Raw genomic sequence first — 20,306 nt, 5'->3', positions numbered from 1 at the left:
AATTCAAAGAGTGTTTTGATTTTTTTCTGATATTAATTTGAATATTAATTTTGTTAGATAACACCAGAATGACGAATTCAGAAATACGGGATATAGTATCACAGTATCACAATATTACATTATTCACTTTTTAACTTGAAAACTGAAACATAAACTATTTCATAATTCATTATTCATCACTTAACATTGCATAGTTAATAATGAACTATTTCATTATTCATTATTGAATTTTGAATAATGGAAAGTGAATAATGGACGTACTTAAGCGCGGTGACAATTCAGAGTGTGCACGGTTGTTTTTACAATAAATACGTTCCCATCAGTAACAGAGATAACAAGAATAAGAGCTTAGATAGAATTCAAAAGAGACTTTTGATAATGACTCTAAAACACAGTTTTTGATTGCTTATAAACATATTCCTCTGATATCAGTCGTGGTAACCATAATGAAAGCACTATACACTATACAAGATGTCAATAAGAGGCTTTTCATTATAATGCTAAATATAAAGGTGTCATACCACCAATTAAAAGTCCCTATCTGTTTAACCAATTTTTACAATTTTCACAGCTTTCTAAATATTTTACCTTAAGTTTACCTTCATAGAAACCAGGTATAATATCCCGAATCGTACATGTATCAGCTTTCTACATGCCAATTTTCAACAGATGTTTAAAATCATATAAAAAAGAAAAGGTCTTTCGAATAGAGGTACCACTTAAAATAACCCCTGGTTTTCTGGAAATCTTAAATTAGTATACTATGGAGTGCATTAATCCTCAATTTTGAATGCAAACTCATAAACAAGTAAATTTTAGCTCAAAATGGTCTTAATATATTTCTCTTTCACCAAAAGTTTCATTTCTGCCAATTTGTTGGTTAGTTTAAGTAAACAATGACATCAAATGCACTATTTTTTGTCCGAGTAGGCCTACTTTATACGTTCTAAATTTGCGGGAGTAATTGGTGGTATAACACCTAAACAAACGAGATCACAAAACGTAAAAGGCAGCACTGTCCCTCTGGTATCTTTCGTCTTTCTTTTACACTAAAGTAAAACCAAGAGGTTGTTTGACACAAGATATGTAAGCAATGCCTTGGATTTACGCATGTATACTAAATAGAGTCTTATTTACAATGTCGCAATGAGTATTTTATTTTTTCTCCATTTTATGCTACCTGTTAAAGCCCCAGTCACACTGTCACGTTTTACTACGTTTTAAAATGCTATGTTTCAACTACTTTTTGAATAAAAATGTCCCGTTGTTTTAAAAGCTAGGTTTATTAGGTTTGTGCTACGTTCTTATCACATTTTGATACATTTGTACGTGTAGACATACGTTTCCACCGCGCATTGATACGCTTCGATACGTAGTAAGCACGTTGTGTTACATTCCGCTAAGCTTTGATACGTATTTACTAGGTTTCTACTTCTTTTCAATTTTCGCTACGTTTGTTGTTGAATTTTCAAAACATACGGGGCAGGTCCCGTTTCAAACAAGGGATCACTACGTTTCGTTACATTTCGTTACATATATTCCCGTTTTGCTATGCTTTCAAAACGTAGTAAAACGTAGCTCCTGAAACGTGACAGTGTGGCTTGGGCTTAAAATGACGTAATGAAATATAACATTTTGGCTCAAATGAAAAATTGGATCTAGCAAAAATTTGTGCCTATGCACTGCAATGCGCAACAGCCAAATATTGACTGGAATCCATGTACTTTAATCTCTCTAACCATTTTGTGTTCATTTACCTTATTTTTCTGAGTAATAGTAATAGTTAATACATGTAATAATAATAACAAAAATCTTATCAATGAATAGTTGAAAAATAATCAAATAGAATAAATATTCGAAAGAAAAAGAAACGAATTCTAAAGAATTTATAATTTCTTAGAAGAACGAATCAAAACATTCATGTACAATGTTCTTCTTTTGATCTATTATTTGACGATATCTATAGAACTTTATATAGACTTTTGGACAGTTCAATAATATTTGTAAAACAAAGTCTAACATTCTTATTTAACACGGGTTAATTTCAGCAATATAGTCATATTAAAAATCTCTCAATTATAATAGGTCCATGTTTCGCCACGCCCTTCCAAAATGGTGGCTCTTGTACGGAACCGACATCATCGACATACACGTGTTCCTGTGATTCAGGGTATACCGGTACAAATTGTGAAACAGGTGAGCTATAATTAATTTATTCATATTTTCATTTTTTGCTTTTCTTCGTGTGTTGTGATTTCTAGTTGTTTTCGTTGTTGAAATGACATGTTTTCCAACAGAATTTAAGATACGAAAATTGATGGAAGAAAATACTGAATACCACCAAGTCTGGATTCCTGACTCCATATTCTCAAAATCGTAAGTGGACTTCCAATCCGAACGTAGTAAAGTGAAGCTTGTAAAAACGAAAATGATTTACCATTTAGAATACCACCGTCAAATATATTGAAAAAACTAAAGAACGATATCTTTTGTTATCAAATGGGATTAACTTTGAATATTATGTTTTTATTTAAATAGAGTATAGTCGTTCAAGCTGACAGATTTTGATACATTCAAACTGTCATTTATTGAACATAAAGAAGTTCTATATATATCTTTATACTGCCAAACCCACAGGCACTAGTACGTGTTTCCATCCATGGGAAGTCGATCTTCCTATGGAAAGAAACAAGTGCCAGAAGTCAAACCTTTGCAGTCGAAATGGTATACAGCTGGAAGTGCATGACATCAATAAATTCAGACATACATACAGATCAAAATATGTGTACTACCCAGGTTTTACTGACTGTATTTAGACAGTAGCGGAATGTTGTAAAATGTCGCTATTTAAGAAACAAAAGTGTTTGATTGAGTGCTGTTTGCCTATCTTCTACAATGTAGTTGTAAATATTTATAGCATTTGAAAATCGTATAACATAAGTAATATGACAGGTGTAGAATTTCCTTTTCAAACAAAATTAAGTCAGGTCGGAGTAAAAATGGAATAAAATGGTCCAGAGTTATTCAGATTCTCAAACGGCGAAAAAAAACCCCGATGCATTCTAATTCAAGAAGACATTTATACAAAATCATGATTTAAATAAAGATCATACTTCATTTAATCAAGGATTGTGTTGTGTACGTCAACTCAAGTAAGAAAACTACAAATGTGCTTTGTATCTTTTGCCTGTTTTTTTTAAACTTTAACTTGACCTTAAGAAGTACCTTAAAGATATTCAAGTAAAACGCATGTTCAGAAAGGAATAGCAATATGGTGTTAATAAGGCTAAAATCATCAACAACACAAAATACCTATAAAAAAAAGAATTATCACATCCCTTTAAGGAACTTTTGAAAATTCTAATGTCATGCTTTGTTGTTATTTATTTTTTTATCTGGTTTCAAGCATCAGGAAACACAGCTACCGTAGTCGTAAACATTTCATGTTCACTCACTATCGTCCAGGTTTTGCCAACTTGTGCAACACACATTTAAAAAGAGGCGAAAGATATCACAGGGACATTCAAACTTATCAGTCGAAAACAAACTGTTCAGGAGCCTGCTGTACAGGAGTGAGGCCCCTTATGGGGGGGGGGGGGGTCCTAGTAATCACATAATCACCATTTTTTTGCCAATATAATCACATAATCATTAAATATTTGCTTATCTTTAGTAATCAAATAATCATAAACTAAAAATACAGTCCTAGGTAATCAAATAATCATGAAATATTTGGCTTAATAATCAAATAATCATTAAAAAAACGGCCAAGTAATCACATAATCAAAAACCCCATGAGGGCCCTCAGGAGTTGTCGTTTGTTAGTAGAGTTCGTCAATGTTTCTCGTTTCTTGTTTTTATATAGATTAGAACGTTAGTTAGTCTGTTAGAATTGTTTTTATAACAAAAGTAATTTTGGGGCCCTTCATAGCTTGCTGTTCTGTGGGAGCCAAGTCTTCGTATTGAAGGTCGTACTTTGATCTCTTATACTTATTGCTTACAGTTAACACATTGTGACTTGGATGTAAAGTTGTCTCATTGACGCTCATATTACATCTTCATATCTATATTTGAAAACGCAATTGCTAACAGACAAGCACCAGTACAAGGAGCAGTACACAAATCACAAAAAAAAAAAAAAAAACAACCCAAAAAGCTTAGAGTGATTTCAGATGTTCTGAAAAGATATGCCAATCCTGTTCTACATGTTTTAATTTACTTACACTGATAATAAAGAACACAAATATAAATAAAATTTGCGTTGCCTCATCTAGCATTAATATTTGATATATACATTTTTTTGATACATGATACAAGATTTAACATTGGGACTGCTTCGTTTTGTAAGCAGCAATAAAAAATTCTTAGAATTTATACCAAACACAAACTTACTCATCTCAAAGAAGTGAGATACACACATCAAACATGCTTTTAAAATGGACATTATTGATGTGGTTTGTATCAAGAGACATATCAAATTTGGTTAAATACAAATTAGGTTTCATTACTGTTTAGCTAATTGGCTTGTGCCGAGAATTAAAAACATAAAAAAGCCTTAGAACCCCATTCCCTTTGTAAGCTTTGGAAGACACAGTGGTAACTTAATGCGAAACAAATCAAATTCAGAGAACCATTAAACTGAATACATAACACATTAACGAATAATCTATGACTGAACGATAACCAATTTTTTCTGATTGACGGGAGATAATCCAATTTGATTCATTATCCAAACCAGGAGGCAAAGTTAACCTTGAATGGGTTTTGCTATTATCTTATGTCCTTTTTGAATATAAAACTTTTCACATGTTTCGGGTCTTATACATCCTTGGCCATTGTTTTATTTGGCTTTCAGCCTTCACATTAAGGGAAATTCTAAAACAGTTTTGGACACTGACAATTTACCGTTTTATTGTCATTTTCCGTAAAAATGAAGCTGCAAGTCAGGAGCCTCTGGCCTTTGTTAGTCTTGTGCTATTTTTAATTTTAGATTCTTGTGTACAATTTGAGGTTTAGTATGGCGTTCATTATCACTGACATAGTATATATATATATATTTGTTTAGGGGCCAGCTGAAGGACGCATCCGGGTGCGGGAATTTCTCGCTGCATTGATGACCTGTTGGTGACCTTCTGCTTTTGTCTGTTCTATGGTTGGGTTGTTGTGTCTTTGACACATTCTCCATTTTCATTCTCAATTTTATTATATGTATGCCTTCTTGGATCGATCCGTTAGAAAAGTATGGCATAGTGTCGAATGCACAGACATTTTTTATGAGAAGGAAGAATACTGATGATGGATACAAGGCGAACTACACTTGTACAGAGGCAGAAGACAATATGTAAAGAAACAAATCACACATCACGAGTTTAAAAATCCTCTTCATTGAAACTGTGCAAAAACAAAAAGTGAGGAAAATAAACAGCTTATGAAATACACAAAAGAAAACTAAAGACTGAGCCCCCTCCCAAAAAAAAAAAATAAATAAAAAACAACTAAACAAACAAAAAACAAACTAAAAACAAAATCAAATTCTGAGATAAAAATCATATTCACGGGAGATGTCTCAATTGAGATAAAGAGGGCGGAATTATAACTAAGACTATTGTTGTAAGTCGAACGTCATCTGTGAAACATCTTTTCCGTAAGGGTCAAGCTCCTCCTGGTTGTTTCTACGTTTTAAAAAGCTCATAACATTTGCGCGCTTTTGAAATAATTGTTTTTATATTTGCGCGCATTTATTATAGGTAATACAGGTTAATATAATAGATAATTCGTACAAATATGTCTTTAGTTGTTGTCTTGAACATTTTCATCGTTTTCAATATACATATATTTTATATTAATTACTAAAAGAAATACTTATTAAGCAAAAATTAGAAACCACTTAATTTCTCAAGGCAGACATATTTCTTCTCCGTAGTGAGAAGGTGACTTCGACTAAAACAAGGGATCGTAGTTTAAACGTTACGTTTGTTACGCTTTAATGTTATGGTAATGGCGGAAATGAAATTCGCCGGTTTAAAAGAGGAAATGATGGAACTGAAATAACCAGAATTGGACATATTAGATTAGGTTTTTTTATGGGTAAACTTCCCCTTATATGCATGCATTACACTTTCTGAAGATCCATATAGTTGTGCCAAATGCGGTACAAAAAATTAGGCCAACGATAGATTTTCAAATGTTATAATGCCTTTTTGAATAAATGAAGCAAGAAACAAAAAACTTCAAGGGAATAAAGTAAAATCGAATAGTTTGTGTATTTTACCACAAAGGAATCAGTATTAATTCTACCTACCCAAATCTACCTAAGTGTTTCCAAACGCAGGAGATCAGCTTGCTCCTCTATATTTGGCTCTATTTCACTGTCACTATCACTGTTGATTACTGTGCTACCTCCGATCGTGAAGCTGTAATCTACTGTGTAGTCATAAATCATAGGAGCCTCTGGCCTTTGTTAGTCTTGTACTATTTTTAATTTTAGATTCTTGTGTACAATTTGAGGTTTAGTATGGCGTTCATTATCACTGACATAGTATATATATATATTTGTTTAGGGGCCAGCTGAAGGACGCATCCGGGTGCGGGAATTTCTCGCTGCATTGATGACCTGTTGGTGACCTTCTGCTTTTTTCTGTTCTATGGTTGGGTTGTTGTCTCTTTGACACATTCTCCATTTTCATTCTCAATTTTATTATATGTATGCCTTCTTGGTTCGATCCGTTAGAAAAGTATGGCATAGTGTCGAATGCACAGACATCTTTAATGAGAAGGAAGAATATTGATAATGGATACGAGGCGAACTACATTTGTACAGAGGCAGAAGACAATATTTAAAGGAAAAAATCACACATCATGAGTTTAAAAATCCTCTACATTGAAACTGTGCAAAAACAAAAAGTTAGGAAAATAAACAGCTTATGAAATACACAAAAGAAAACTAAAGACTGAGCCCCCTCCCAAAAAAAAACCAAAAAACAAAAACAACTAAACAAACAAAAAACAAACAACAACAAAATCAAATTCTGAGATAAATTTCATATTCACGGGAGATGTCTCAATTGAGATAAAGAGGGCGAAATTATAACTAAGACTATTGTTGTAAGTCGAACGTCATCTGTGAAACATCTTTTCCGTAAGGGTCAAGCTCCTCCTGGTTGTTTCTGCGTTTAAAAAGCTCATAACATTTGCGCGCTTTTGAAATAAATGTTTTTATGTTTGCGCGCATTTATTATAGGTTATACAGGTTAATATAATAGATAATTCGTACAAATATGTCTTTAGTTGTTGTCTTGAACATTTTCATCGTTTTCAATATATATATATTTTATATTAATTACTAAAAGAAATACTTATTAAGCAAAAATTAGAAACCACTTAATTTCTCAAGGCAGACATATTTCTTCTCCGTAGTGAGAAGGTGACTTCGACTAAAACAAGGGATCGTAGTTTAAACGTAACGTTTGTTACGCTTTAATGTTATGGTAATGGCGGAAATGAAATTCGCCGGTTTAAAAGAGGAAATGATGGAACTGAAATAACCAGAATTGGACATATTAGATTAGGTTTTTTTATGGGTAAACTTCCCCTTATATGCATGCATTACACTTTCTGAAGATCCATATAGTTGTGCCAAATGCGGTACAAAAAATTAGGCCAACGATAGATTTTCAAATGTTATAATGCCTTTTTGAATAAATGAAGCAAGAAACAAAAAACTTCAAGGGAATAAAGTGAAATCGAATAGTTTGTGTATTTTACCACAAAGGAATCAGTATTAATTCTACCTACCCAAATCTACCTAAGTGTTTCCAAACGCAGGAAATCAGCTTGCTCCTCTATATTTGGCTCTATTTCACTGTCACTATCACTGTTGATTACTGTGCTACCTCCGATCGTGAAGTTGTAATCTACTGTGTAGTCATAAATCATAGGATGTTCTTTCCAATATTTATTTAGTCTTCGTTCGGGTGTTTTAACGTTTTTGGCAGTTACAAATGTCTCAGGAAAACTGTGTCAGACTTCCACTACTCTGTTGGTAAAATAATACTTTCTAACATCCAGCCTACTCCTGTTCTTGACTAACTTCAATGAATGCCCTTTTGTTGTTGAACTACTTAATGTGAAAATACCACCTTGATGCCCTTTCATCATAGATGTAATTGAGAATCTTGTACTTCTCGATCATCTCGCCTCGTAGTCTACGATATCTAAGTAATGGTAATTTCAAGAGTTTTAATCTGTCTTCGTATGATAGATCATTCAAGTTTGGAAGCATTTTTGTAGCCCGTCTTTGTACGTTTTCAACTGATTCAATATCCTTTTTCTTATACGGACTCTAAACACTGCCATTTCTCACATTATGCCATTGTGAGTAATTTCCATTAACTTGTACTCTTTTCTTTCTACCATGTAAGAAGCTCTAGACCCAGTTACATGCTTGGTTACTAATTCCATTAGATCTAAGCTTGTTAATTAAACGCTTATATGGAACCTTATCGAAGGCCTTCATAAAATCAGTGTAGATAGCATCAATAGATCCTCCATTATCTAGAATTTCAGTCTAATGGTCTAGTACTTTTAATAGTTGTAATCCTGTTGATCGTACCCCGATAAATCCAAATTGTTTATCACTAAATAGGCCATATTTGTTCATATGGTCAACAATTCTCTTTCTTATTAATTTTTCCATGATCTTGCATATAATACTTGTAAGGCTAACTGGTCTGTAGTTCGACGCAAGTTTTATCTCCCTTTTAAACAACGCTGTTATCTGACCAATTTTCCAACCTTCTGGTACAATACCGGATGAAAATGAACTACTGAAAATGATACAAAGTGGAATGTCAATTATATCTGCAAGTTCATATAAAACTTTAGGATGTACCTGCATGGTCAGGCCCTGGTGACTTTGACGTATTTAAGTTTTTTAGTAATTTGTTAATTTTCTTTGGTTTAAAGACTTCATCACTAGACGGTTCATCGTATCTTTTTAAAAAGTTTCATCCTCATCATCTTCTTAAGTAAATACACTTGTGAAAAATTTAGCAAGTATTTCAGCCTATCAGTATCATTGCTTGCAATAAACGTTTTGCCATCTCTTTTATCGTGAAGTTCAGAAATACCACTTTTCGACTTTCTCTTTGAGGTAATATTTGACCAAAAAGTTTTACAATTTGTCTTTGCTGATTCAGCAATGTCTGTTTCACGGTTTTTACGTTCTCTAATTACAGTTGATTTTGCCTTGTTCTTAGCTTTAGTATACTCCCTATAACTATCATTGTCTCTCTTATTTGAATACTTTTCCCATGCTATGTTTTTTCCTTATTACTCTTTTAGCTTCTACACTTACAGGTTCTTTATTATACTGCTTTTTCTATATTTTCGTTTTAAGAATATAGTTGTTCATTGCTATTTGTAATCTAAAGGACACCTGTTTTCGTTGTATTCAATCTTTATGCATACCAGAAGATAATTATAGTTATTTGACCTGTTTACCGATGGTGCCCTATTTCTAGGGTGTCATTTCAAGTGGGTTTACGTAATTACAGATAAATGCATTACCTTAGGCTCTTACCTTCTTGACGTACCCAGTCGCGCTCCGTTCATTTCCAGCCTCTGTTATCATATTTACGTATTGATATTGCTAGCGTTTAATTGTACAATGTCATAAATATTGATACAAATAAAACTTTTTGTTGGAACCGACGATCATGAATTTTGTAAATTACTATGATTACATTATAAAATGTTCATTTACATCTATCTATTCATTAACAGTTAAAGTTGAAGAGGAAGGTTTGTCAAAAGGGTAAGCATACGAAAGAATAACACTCTCCACCCAAGTCAAATTTTTGTAAAAGTAAACCATTATAGGTCAAAGGACGACCTTCAACACGGAGCCGTGGATCACACCGGATAGTAAGCTATAAAGGGCACCACAAATGACTAATGTAAAACCATTCAAACAGGAAAACCAACGGTCTAAAGTATATAAAAACGAGAAACGAGAACCACATCAACAAGCGACAACCATTAAACACCAAGTTCGTGACTTGGGATAGTAGCAAACAAATACATCGGATTTGAAGGTTTTATATGGCGCCAATCTTCACCTTAACTTAAGACAGTTGTGTAACAATACGGCTTAAAGTGTCACGGAATAGAAGTTCCTTCATAATAGAAGTTCCAAAAGAAAAACATATTATGGCAAATTATTTCCACAGGAACAAAAATTACAGTATATGTTCCTAACGGAATAAATGGTATATATAATATTTGTTCCAACAGGAACTGATATAATGACATATTTTATTACAAAGTTTCCATTTGAACTTCTGTTAGGCGGAACAAATACAAATAATTGTAAAGGCTCAACTCATCAAAGTACTAACAGATTTTAGACAAAAGATGGACCATGAAAACCAAATTACCAAATAGATAAATTATAAACCACAAAAACATATGATCAAAGCCAAAACCCAAATGAAATAATTATGCAAAACAACCGATCACTTATAACCACTCAGAAAGAGCTTGTTGAGAAGGATATTTAACGTGCAAACAGCGTGGTACTCGCTGAAAACGGGAGCTCGGAGTCCAGAATCTAAAGTTTAACATGGGTATGAACTCCTACCATGGCAGCACAATTCATACGATCTAGAATCTGGTTGGTTATGTGGGTGTATAAAAGCGTCAGATTTTGAAATGGGAATTAAAACCACACAAGAAAAACAAATCCGTTTTGGGTGGGTAATGTATCTAAAGCTACATCAAACACCTCTCAATTGTCCTGGAATATTTTACATATCTACGTTTACGAGACCGAACAAATAAGAAAATTGAAATCAAGATGACAACTAATTCGCTAAAAGATAAATATATGCAGGCATTATTACCAATGTTATTTCAACTGATCGGGCGGAGCTTATGTTTTAATTTGAATAAGGACAGTCTATTTGAAGATGTGTGTGATAAGAATGATTGCTGTTATAATTATTACTGATTTCTAATCACCTTTCACTGTCATGAAAGAAATTTACAAAACAATGACTGGACTTTATTGATGAGTTTATTCTAAAACACCTATCTGTAGATGGACTGGTTTATTGTGAGCGAATCGGTTAAACTCCGCCCAGTCAAGTGAAATAAATCGAGTAGTACTTGTTCAGTTTTCTTGTGCTTTTTATATACTATCAACTTAAACGATATACGTTTTTATTGTTGCAAAATATCTCCAAACCTGCAATACGTGTCTTACTTGTTAGGACATGACCAACATTGAGAGTGATAAACATCCACAAGCCTTAAGCTTCTATTTGTAGAGAAATAGCTGGGATTGTTGTTGGATGCGTTGCCGGCTTTGCTCTAATTGCAGTTGTCAGCATAATTGTTATTTGGAAATGCTCTGGCAAAAAAAGAAGGTAGTAATTTCTATAAATACTGCAATAAAATCAACAATGGTATATAATTGCACAATTTAGTCCCCTTTTATCTTTTATAACAATTGTTTTGGAAGTGGTCTGAGAAATTCGTGTGATTTCACAAAGCACACAGGTGCTTATGAAAGGACAGTCAATTATTAACTCAAACAATAATGAATTAAAATAAGAATGCTATTGAACTTAGGCGAATAGCTGTCTCATTGGCAACCATGAACAAAACCAAAACAAGATATTCCAATTTCCTATCTAAAAATAACTCTCACATACAAAAAAAACAAAAAAAAAAAAAAAAAAACCACACACACACACAACGGTTTATACGTTGTTGACTTGTCTTGTGTATGATTTAAACGGGAAACAATTATAAATTAATTTGTAATATTATTAAATACCACTACATATGTATAATTAAAAGAATATTGACATGTTGCAACTATATTTTCAGTTAGAACCTCTACCTTTTGTCCTTCGAAATTTGACGCCATTTCGATTTTCTTCTGTCGGAATCTTCTCTGTAAAACTCACCTTGATTTGACACCACTTAAGAAGTTTTCTCCGCAATATTAATAAATCTTGTCTTTTTCGGTCTACGCTAATTACGAGTAGAATAAATCGCGACTTGAATGTGTTTATATAATTGATGTAGTATCTGTCAAAACAAGTCACTATTATGGTTTGAAACAGTTTAAAACTGTCAAAGTACTCTAACATCAATACATGTTATTGCATTTGTAAAAACCAGTGCAAACATGCATTACACAGATCATACCAATAAACATCAACTATCAAATGGATTTGATTTCGTTTTCTTCAGCGACAACATAACCGGAATAAAGTAGTGCATGATGTACGTTACACAGCAATCATTTGAAGAATTAACCGAAGATCGACAGAAGAAGACAAATCACAAATAGTTAAAATTGTACTGGATTACTTATTTATCAGTTTATCAATTGACCTGTATCATTAAAATCAGTACGATTCTAATAAGTAAAATTATACAAATTTACAAAATAACTATACCACAGCCCTGATTTTAAACTCTTTCTGTATATAAAACGGATAGAATTAGTTAAAAATGTAGTTATAGATTCTATAAAATGTATATTGTACTTAATTGTAAATCATTTTAAATTTAATAACTTAGACTTCTCATGCAATAGAAAACATGTAATAATACTATGATGTATATCACTGTATCAGTTTGCAGCTCGAAAATATATCAATAAAACGGTGACATTTGATGTTTTATGCTTTTCCTATTGTAGGGCTATCAAACAAATGGAAAATAATTCTGTATTACTGTGGATTTATTTATTTTCGTGGTTACCAATTTTCGTTGATTGAGAAAAACTTGCATTTTCGTGAATATTTGATTTCGTGGTTTTGCTAAAATCTGCATACAAGCTTATAGAAAAATTGAAATTCGTTGAACATTTGAATTCGTGGTTCACCTGTATCAACGAAATTCACGAAAATTGGTATCCCACGAATGATAGTGAATCCACAGTATTGTGGTTGTCGTCCGTTGCTGTACATTTTTTTGGTACTATAATATTGTTTTTATAAAACAGGCCATTACTTTTTTCTATTGAACTGTTTAAAATTTGTCATGTCGGGGCCTTTAACATTTTTGTATACAATATAGCTGACTGTGCAAAATCGATTTTGCTCTTTGTTGAACACCGACCATGCAAGGGCTGTATAGCCAGTCAAGGTCGTTAAAAACTTCCATTTGTGTCTTTGTTGAAGTATTGTTGTGAGAAAAAGTATTTTTGAAGTTTTTTGTTAATTGAATATAATAAAATTGAGAATGGAAATAAATGCGGAATGTATCAAAAATATAACAACCCTACCAAAGAGCAGAAAACAGCCAAAGGCTAACAATGGGTCTTCAACAGATCAAGACAATCCCGTATCCTGAGGGGTTTTTCAGCTGGCCCCTCAATAAATTTGATTATTAGTTCAGTAATAGCGGACGTCAAACTCAACTCTGAATTATATAAATAAACTAAAATTAAAAATCATACAAGATTTACAAAGGCCAGTGGCTCCTGACTTGGGACAGGCGCAAAACAAAATTCTGTCTAGTTTAAGTCTGTTTTGTGAGATCTCATGCTATGCTAAAAAACACACAGCAATACACACGGTTAATCTCAATTTAAAAGAAGTGCGAGTCCAATGTCAGAATAGGTAACACAGGAAACTAAGCAAAATGACAATGATACATAAATTAACAAAGGTCTATTAGCAGTTAACGACATGACAGCTCCAGACTTCAATTAATCTGATTGAAAGAATTATGTCATTAAGCATAATTCCTCTAGCAAACAATCATAAAACATATAAAAAGAACATCACCCGTATTATCTATATTTAAGATATTCAGTCAATCTGTCATTATTTTTGTCCCGCTGATTTAAGTTATCCTTTTTTTGTTGCATTGCTTTAGTTTGTACTTGGTTAAATATACCGCCAACCTATAAAAACGATCATTTACTATTTGAGACCAACAACTAAGACGAGTTTACCGCGTTCCGAATACACCAATGACACAAATTGAATATACCGTGTTTTTTAAATCAACAATTAATGTTTTGAAAAGTTTGTTTTTCAACCTACTAACTTGTTTTGTCCTTTAATCAAGTGCTATCTTCCTAAGCTTTTGATGACTTTTAATGCAATAGAAGACATGTAATAATACTATGCCATATATACATGTATCCCTGTTTCAGTTTGTAGCTAGTAAATATATTTATAAAACTGTTACATTTGATGTTTAATGGTTTTCGTATTGTAGGGCTGATATCTCTCTATTGACATATACCTCGAACATAACGTTTTATTATACAAGAAATTTGTTAGATCCAGAGTAAACGTAATAGCTAAACGTGAATATAGCAAAAATTCCAAACTCTAAGGAAAATTCGAAACGGAAATTCTTTATAACAAAACAAGATCAAAGGCGGAAACACATCAAACGAATGGAAATTAATTCTGTATTATTGTGGTTGTCGTTTGTTGCTGTATATTTTATATCTTTTTGTACTATAATATTGTGTTTTGTATATAATGCAGCCCATTACATTTATCGATTGAACTGTTTAAGATTTGTCATGTCGGGGCTTTTTTACATTTTTACATACATTATAGCTGACTGTGCACTTTGGGTTTTGCTCTTTGTTGAAGTATTGGTGTGAGAAAAAGTTTTTTTTAAAAGATTTTCCAAATGAATATAATAAAATCGAGAATGGAAATGCGGAATGTGCCAAAGAGATAACAAATCGATCGAAGAGCAGAAAACAGCCAAAGGCCACTTCAACACAGCGAGAGAATCCCGCACCCTGAGGCGTTCTTCAGCTTGACCCTAAATAAAAATGAGAACTTGCTCAGCGATAGTGGACGTCAAACTCAACTCTGAATTATATAAATCAACTAAAATTAAAAATCATACAAGTCTAACAATGACCAGAGGCTCCTGAGTTGGGACAGGCGCAAAAATGCGTCTTGTTTAAACATTTTTTTGTGAGATCTCATGCTATGCTAAAAAAAATAAAAAAAAACACACACAGCAATACATACAGTTAATCTCAGTTTAAAAGAAGTCCGAGTCCAATATCAGAATAGGTAACAAAGGAAACTAAACAAAATGACAATGATACATAATATATTAGCAGTTAACGACATGACAGCTCCAGACTTCAATTAAACTGTTTGAAAGATTTAGATCTTCAGCATGCGCATATTAAGCATAAGCTCTCTAGCAAACTATCATAAAACATTAAAAAAAGAACATAACTCTTATTTTCAATATTTAAGATTTTCCGTCAATCTGTCATTATTTTCTTCCCCTGATGCCAGTTATCTTTTTTGTTGCACTGCTTCAGTTTGTACTTGGTCAAGCATACCGTTAACCTATAAAAACGATCATGTATTATTAGAGACCCAAAACTAAGACGAGTTAACCGCGTTCAGAATACACCACTGACACAAATTGAATATACCGTATTTGTTAAATCAACAATTAATGTTTTGGAAAATTTTTTTTCAACCTACTAACTTGTTTTGTCCTTTATCCAAGTGCTATCTTCCTAGGCTTTTGATGGAAAATGCCAATATTTATCTGATCATTTGTTTCTTATATATTCTAGAGATATACATCTAGTGATCTCAGTCAATTTAAAACATATTTGTTAATATTTGAAGTTGTCGGCATTAGTTTATCATTTTATCTCATTTAAATATGATTATTTTTTAAATATTGATACATGTAGCATAATGATTTAGCTGACAACGTCTCAAAATTTTACAAAACGACATTCGTATTGCTTTATAATCTAAAAATTCCAGATGCATTAACTTTTCAAAAGATGTAGTTAATAACCATATATATAATGACTAGTACACATGAAATTAAAATAATTTTGAATAAAGACGGTTCTTTAATAAGTCGTATGTCGTATTTATTTGTTTTTTTATAATTCAGTAATTATACTTTGCATCAAGGGAGAGCGATTCGTTACTTAATGATATTTCAATATGACATGATATGTTTTCGTATTGCCTTAATTGATATAGTTTTGTCATTACTTAATATTCACGGCCGACACTCGGCTAACCGAGAGATTGGTCGGTTAATCTATATTGAGTATGCGGCTATATCGGTGGTTGGTCTGTTAATCGGGTTGGCTAAAGTCTGTTAATCAGTTGTTATCGAGAAAATCATTGAAAGTCCAGCATATTTCATTGTATTACTTTCTAAATATATTTTCATCATAAAAAGTAATCATGTCTAACAAAACAATTCGATGTACTGAATTCAGTGGTGTAATTATTATTTTTCTAGCTTCGATGTACGATCTATAAAATGAAAAGACGGGTTACTCATCAATAAATTTATACACATTTTACACAAATAAAATTTACACAAAATGACACATTGGTTAAATTTTCTTGCATTCAATATTTTAAACATCGAAAAAAGAAAGGCATTATGTATGTTAACCATATTGATATCATTGTGTGAAAAATCTACACGAAAATCTGTATTTTGGTGACATAAATTAGTCTTTATTTAAAACCTGGTCTGTTAATGGGTCGGATGTATAAAACCCGGTCTGTTAATTGGTCTGTTAATTGGTCTGTTAATCAATGGCAATACAAGTATAATTTTATTGCTATATGGGGCATTATCGGACCAAATGAGTAGGCTCAAGACGAGCGGCTAACATATACGAAAACAACTCATGATCAATGAAACATAACATATACGGAAACAACACATGAAATTGAAAAATGATAAAATTGTTTCAAAAAGAGGAATATTAAAGTAATATCAATTACATCCAAGAATGATCGCATATATCATGTTGATTCTGTTTAAATGTCATGAATGACACAAATTTGTTATCTACACTGGTAACCAGTAAACGTTGTTATGAAACTAAACATCAGTAAGTAAAATATATTGGGATGACAAAATATGAAAAATAAAAGAATGAAAAATGAGTAAGAAAAATAAAATGTAGAAAAAAATGACATAACAATTTAAAGAATACAGAAATAAACAATACCCCCAATCCGGACCCTCATGGTATACACGAGAATCTGGATGGAAACGCAGAATACAGAATAATATATAAGGACAGTAGAGAGTAATACATTGCTAAAAACGAGAGAAAAATAATACTTGTTTACGAATACACACATGAAATACCGATGGCTGTTGAAACAGTAACGGATTGCGATGTACTTATATTGGTGACAAATTCTATAGCTTACATGCGGACAACTATTGTGGCAGATTAATGGCATTTTGAGTTTTAGCGCTTTAGCGTTTTCGCCTTACATATTCTATATGGCAAAAACGCGAAATTGCAAAGTCGAAAACGCGAAAACGCGAAACCGATTTCTCGTTTTCGACTTCGCGTTTTCATGTTTTTGACTTCGCGATTTCGCCTTTTCACGATTTCGCGTTTTCGCCCTATAGAATGTGAAAGGCGAAATCGCGAAAACGCGAAATGGACTAGTACTTCACCGGCCACCATAGACAACTGTAGTTCTCCTCTGCACTTATGTAGAAAGGAACTAAACGGAATAAAATGAATTGAAACTTAAAATAACCAAATGTAGCTGCATTCGCTCCTTTCCGTTTACTTCTTTAGAGTAATTTGTAAACAACATACTTATGATTAAGTAATATAAGAAAAGAACCAATTGGATGATGCTGACGAATTAAGGTTCAGTGACAAATATCATGTTCATATGTGAACGAGAACACGTTATATGTACCCGGAATTGAGAACGTGCTACTTCGAACAGACAGCAAACATTAAGGCTGATTGAAAATGTCAATAAAAAATTCATGCATATTCCAGAGGCCAATCCATATCACACTGTATTGAAGTGACACACCCTACAATAAAATGAAAAGAAAGTCAAAATAAAAATGATCTTTCTAGGATACTGTGGCACCGTATTGTCATTTTTGTTTACTCAGGAACATCTCATTCTTAAATTTTTCAAGGGGAAAATATAAAGGTAGGAAAAATTATTGTCGCGGTTGAATAACTCTTAACTGACACAATTTCAATTGTCCAACCCATTAACAGACTTTATTCCCATAATTTTCACTAAAACGTGGTATTATTCACGTTATTTTACAATTATAAAATATTTACTAATGTCAATTTATTTTTTAGAACCACAGTACTATTTTTTGTCCTTTATTGTAATGATGTTTAAATTTGTTTGCTTCGCCTTTTATGCGTATATGCATAAATACTACATACTTGCGCGACGCCTTTTAGTTTTACTGAAAACTGCACAGACTAAGAAATGTTTTTACAAGTGCAAAATGTTCTATGATAGATATCATTTTGTCAGACACTTTTCATTTTTTTTATTTGGTTCTTATAACATGCCAAAAATCTATATATTTAATAGAGTTTTAAATTAAATTAAGCGTTTTACACTTAACAAACGTATAACCAACCCGATTAACAGACCAATCGCCCATATAGCCGCATACTCAATATAGATTAAGCGACCAATCTCTCGGTAAGCCGAGTGTCGGCCGTGATGTTGTTTTGTCATAACTATTATTTAATGTGTTCGTGTCATTAGAAAATGTGGTTTAAACATTACTTGATATGTGAGTGATTTTACGTAATGTAGTTGTTTCATTACATGATGTGGTTTTGTTATTTCGTGATGATGATTTTCATATTCCTTGTATGGATTGAACATTACGTAATGATGTTTCAAAATATGACGATTTTAATTGCACTAAATGATGTGTTAGTTACAGTATTTGATGTGGGCCTGTCATTCATTGATATGGTTATCACATTACTTTATGAAGTAAAACCGCGTGAACATTTCGGTAAAAATATGTTCTATTTGTTGACCGATTTCCATATGTCGCTTGTGTAATGTGCTTTAATTAGGTAAGCATCGCTATCCATTGAGTTTAAGTTCAAATTTAAGTTAGAGTTGTTGTTCTGAGTTATTCGTATGAAAACGGGAATGTCACACAATATGGACTAGTCATTACTAAATGATATTTTGATATTACATGACATGGTTTAGTATTGCCTTAAGTGATATAGTTTTATCATTACTTAATATGGCTTTGGCACACAAGAACAAGAAAACAAGTACTAAAATATTGACAGTAATTCGGACAAAAGGGGATACCCTCAAACAATAGGTCCTGTCGTTTTTCTGAGTTCTCAAATAGAAGCAATATTATAATGAATTCTTAAAATATTCCACTGATCCCTGCGTCTCGCCTGATATTGCTGCTGTCAGTGTAAAGGCGTAATGTTGACTGTTCATTTATTGGAAACAAAAAAAAAACAAAATTCAAAAGATAACTCCTATACAAGTTTTATAACAAATCATTGCAGCTTACAAATTGATCATGTCAAACAGTTTAATTCGGTAAAACTTAATGCAAAAAAAAAACCACCTTTATATAGAAATAAAAAACTGTGGTATTATTGCCAATGAGACAAATGGGTAATATAAATTTATCGGGGTGCTTCAAAAGGGTACGCAGATTATGCTCAATGTGTGGCATCCGTCGTTTTGTTAGTGAAAATACAAATCCAGTGATTTAGTTTTATTGGTAAGTTACATTCTAGGAAAAGATGACGGGATTGAAACAACACCTTATCATGCAATGGAATATGGAATGACGGAAATATTTACCCGTACTTTACTATTTATGTTAGGAACGTTTGGACCAAATCAAAAACTAAATAGGAAATTACATGTAGGATCACTTGTTCATGTGTATAACTGTACAAAACATGAATCAACTTATCAATCACCATACCTTTTTAATGTTTGACAAAGAACCGCAATTACCCATAGATGAAGCTTTTGAACAAGTTACAGAAAAACAACAAAAACCGCAAACAAAATCTTGACAGGCATTAAGAGAAAGGTTAGTAAAGGCTTATGAATAAGCAGCTGCCTACTCTACAAATGCTTAGGCGAAACAAAAGGAAGGATATGATTTAAGAGCATGAAGTGCAGCGATTGAAAATGGAGATACAGTTTTAGTTAGAAAAGTTTGGTTTCGACGAGAAACATAAATTTGCTGAGGACGAACCATATATAATTATATCAGAACCGATCGCGAATTTAGAAATACCAGATTTCGATGTAAAAAAAGAAAAGGAGAAGGCAGATTAAGAACTCTCTATCAAAATCTACTCTATTTATTGTCCTTCTGCCGTTTTGACAAAATAATCATAAATTCTCTATCGATACCTGAAATATAGAGTGAGGATAACCAAACGTTGTTTCACTTAAAAGAACACATCATTTGACATACAAACCTCCAATGCT

The 20,306-nt window shown here is 32.5% G+C and overlaps 1 protein-coding gene and 1 long non-coding RNA gene across 2 annotated transcripts in view; both read left to right on the top strand.

The window, feature by feature from the left end:
- LOC139485165 (lactadherin-like) overlaps positions 1-20,306 on the top strand; it is a 74,337-nt gene that overhangs the window by 33,505 nt on the left and 20,526 nt on the right. The gene's annotated exons all lie outside the window — the stretch shown is intronic.
- On the top strand, positions 2,116-12,472 carry LOC139485166 (uncharacterized). Its single transcript, XR_011655268.1, has 4 exons — positions 2,116-2,196; positions 9,784-9,814; positions 11,328-11,426; positions 12,262-12,472. It is a non-coding gene; the product is annotated as an uncharacterized lncRNA (long non-coding RNA).

This window comes from Mytilus edulis, chromosome 8 (assembly GCF_963676685.1).
Source record: "Mytilus edulis chromosome 8, xbMytEdul2.2, whole genome shotgun sequence".
NCBI lineage: Eukaryota > Metazoa > Mollusca > Bivalvia > Mytilida > Mytilidae > Mytilus > Mytilus edulis.
This window is presented reverse-complemented; position numbering and strand designations above follow the sequence as displayed.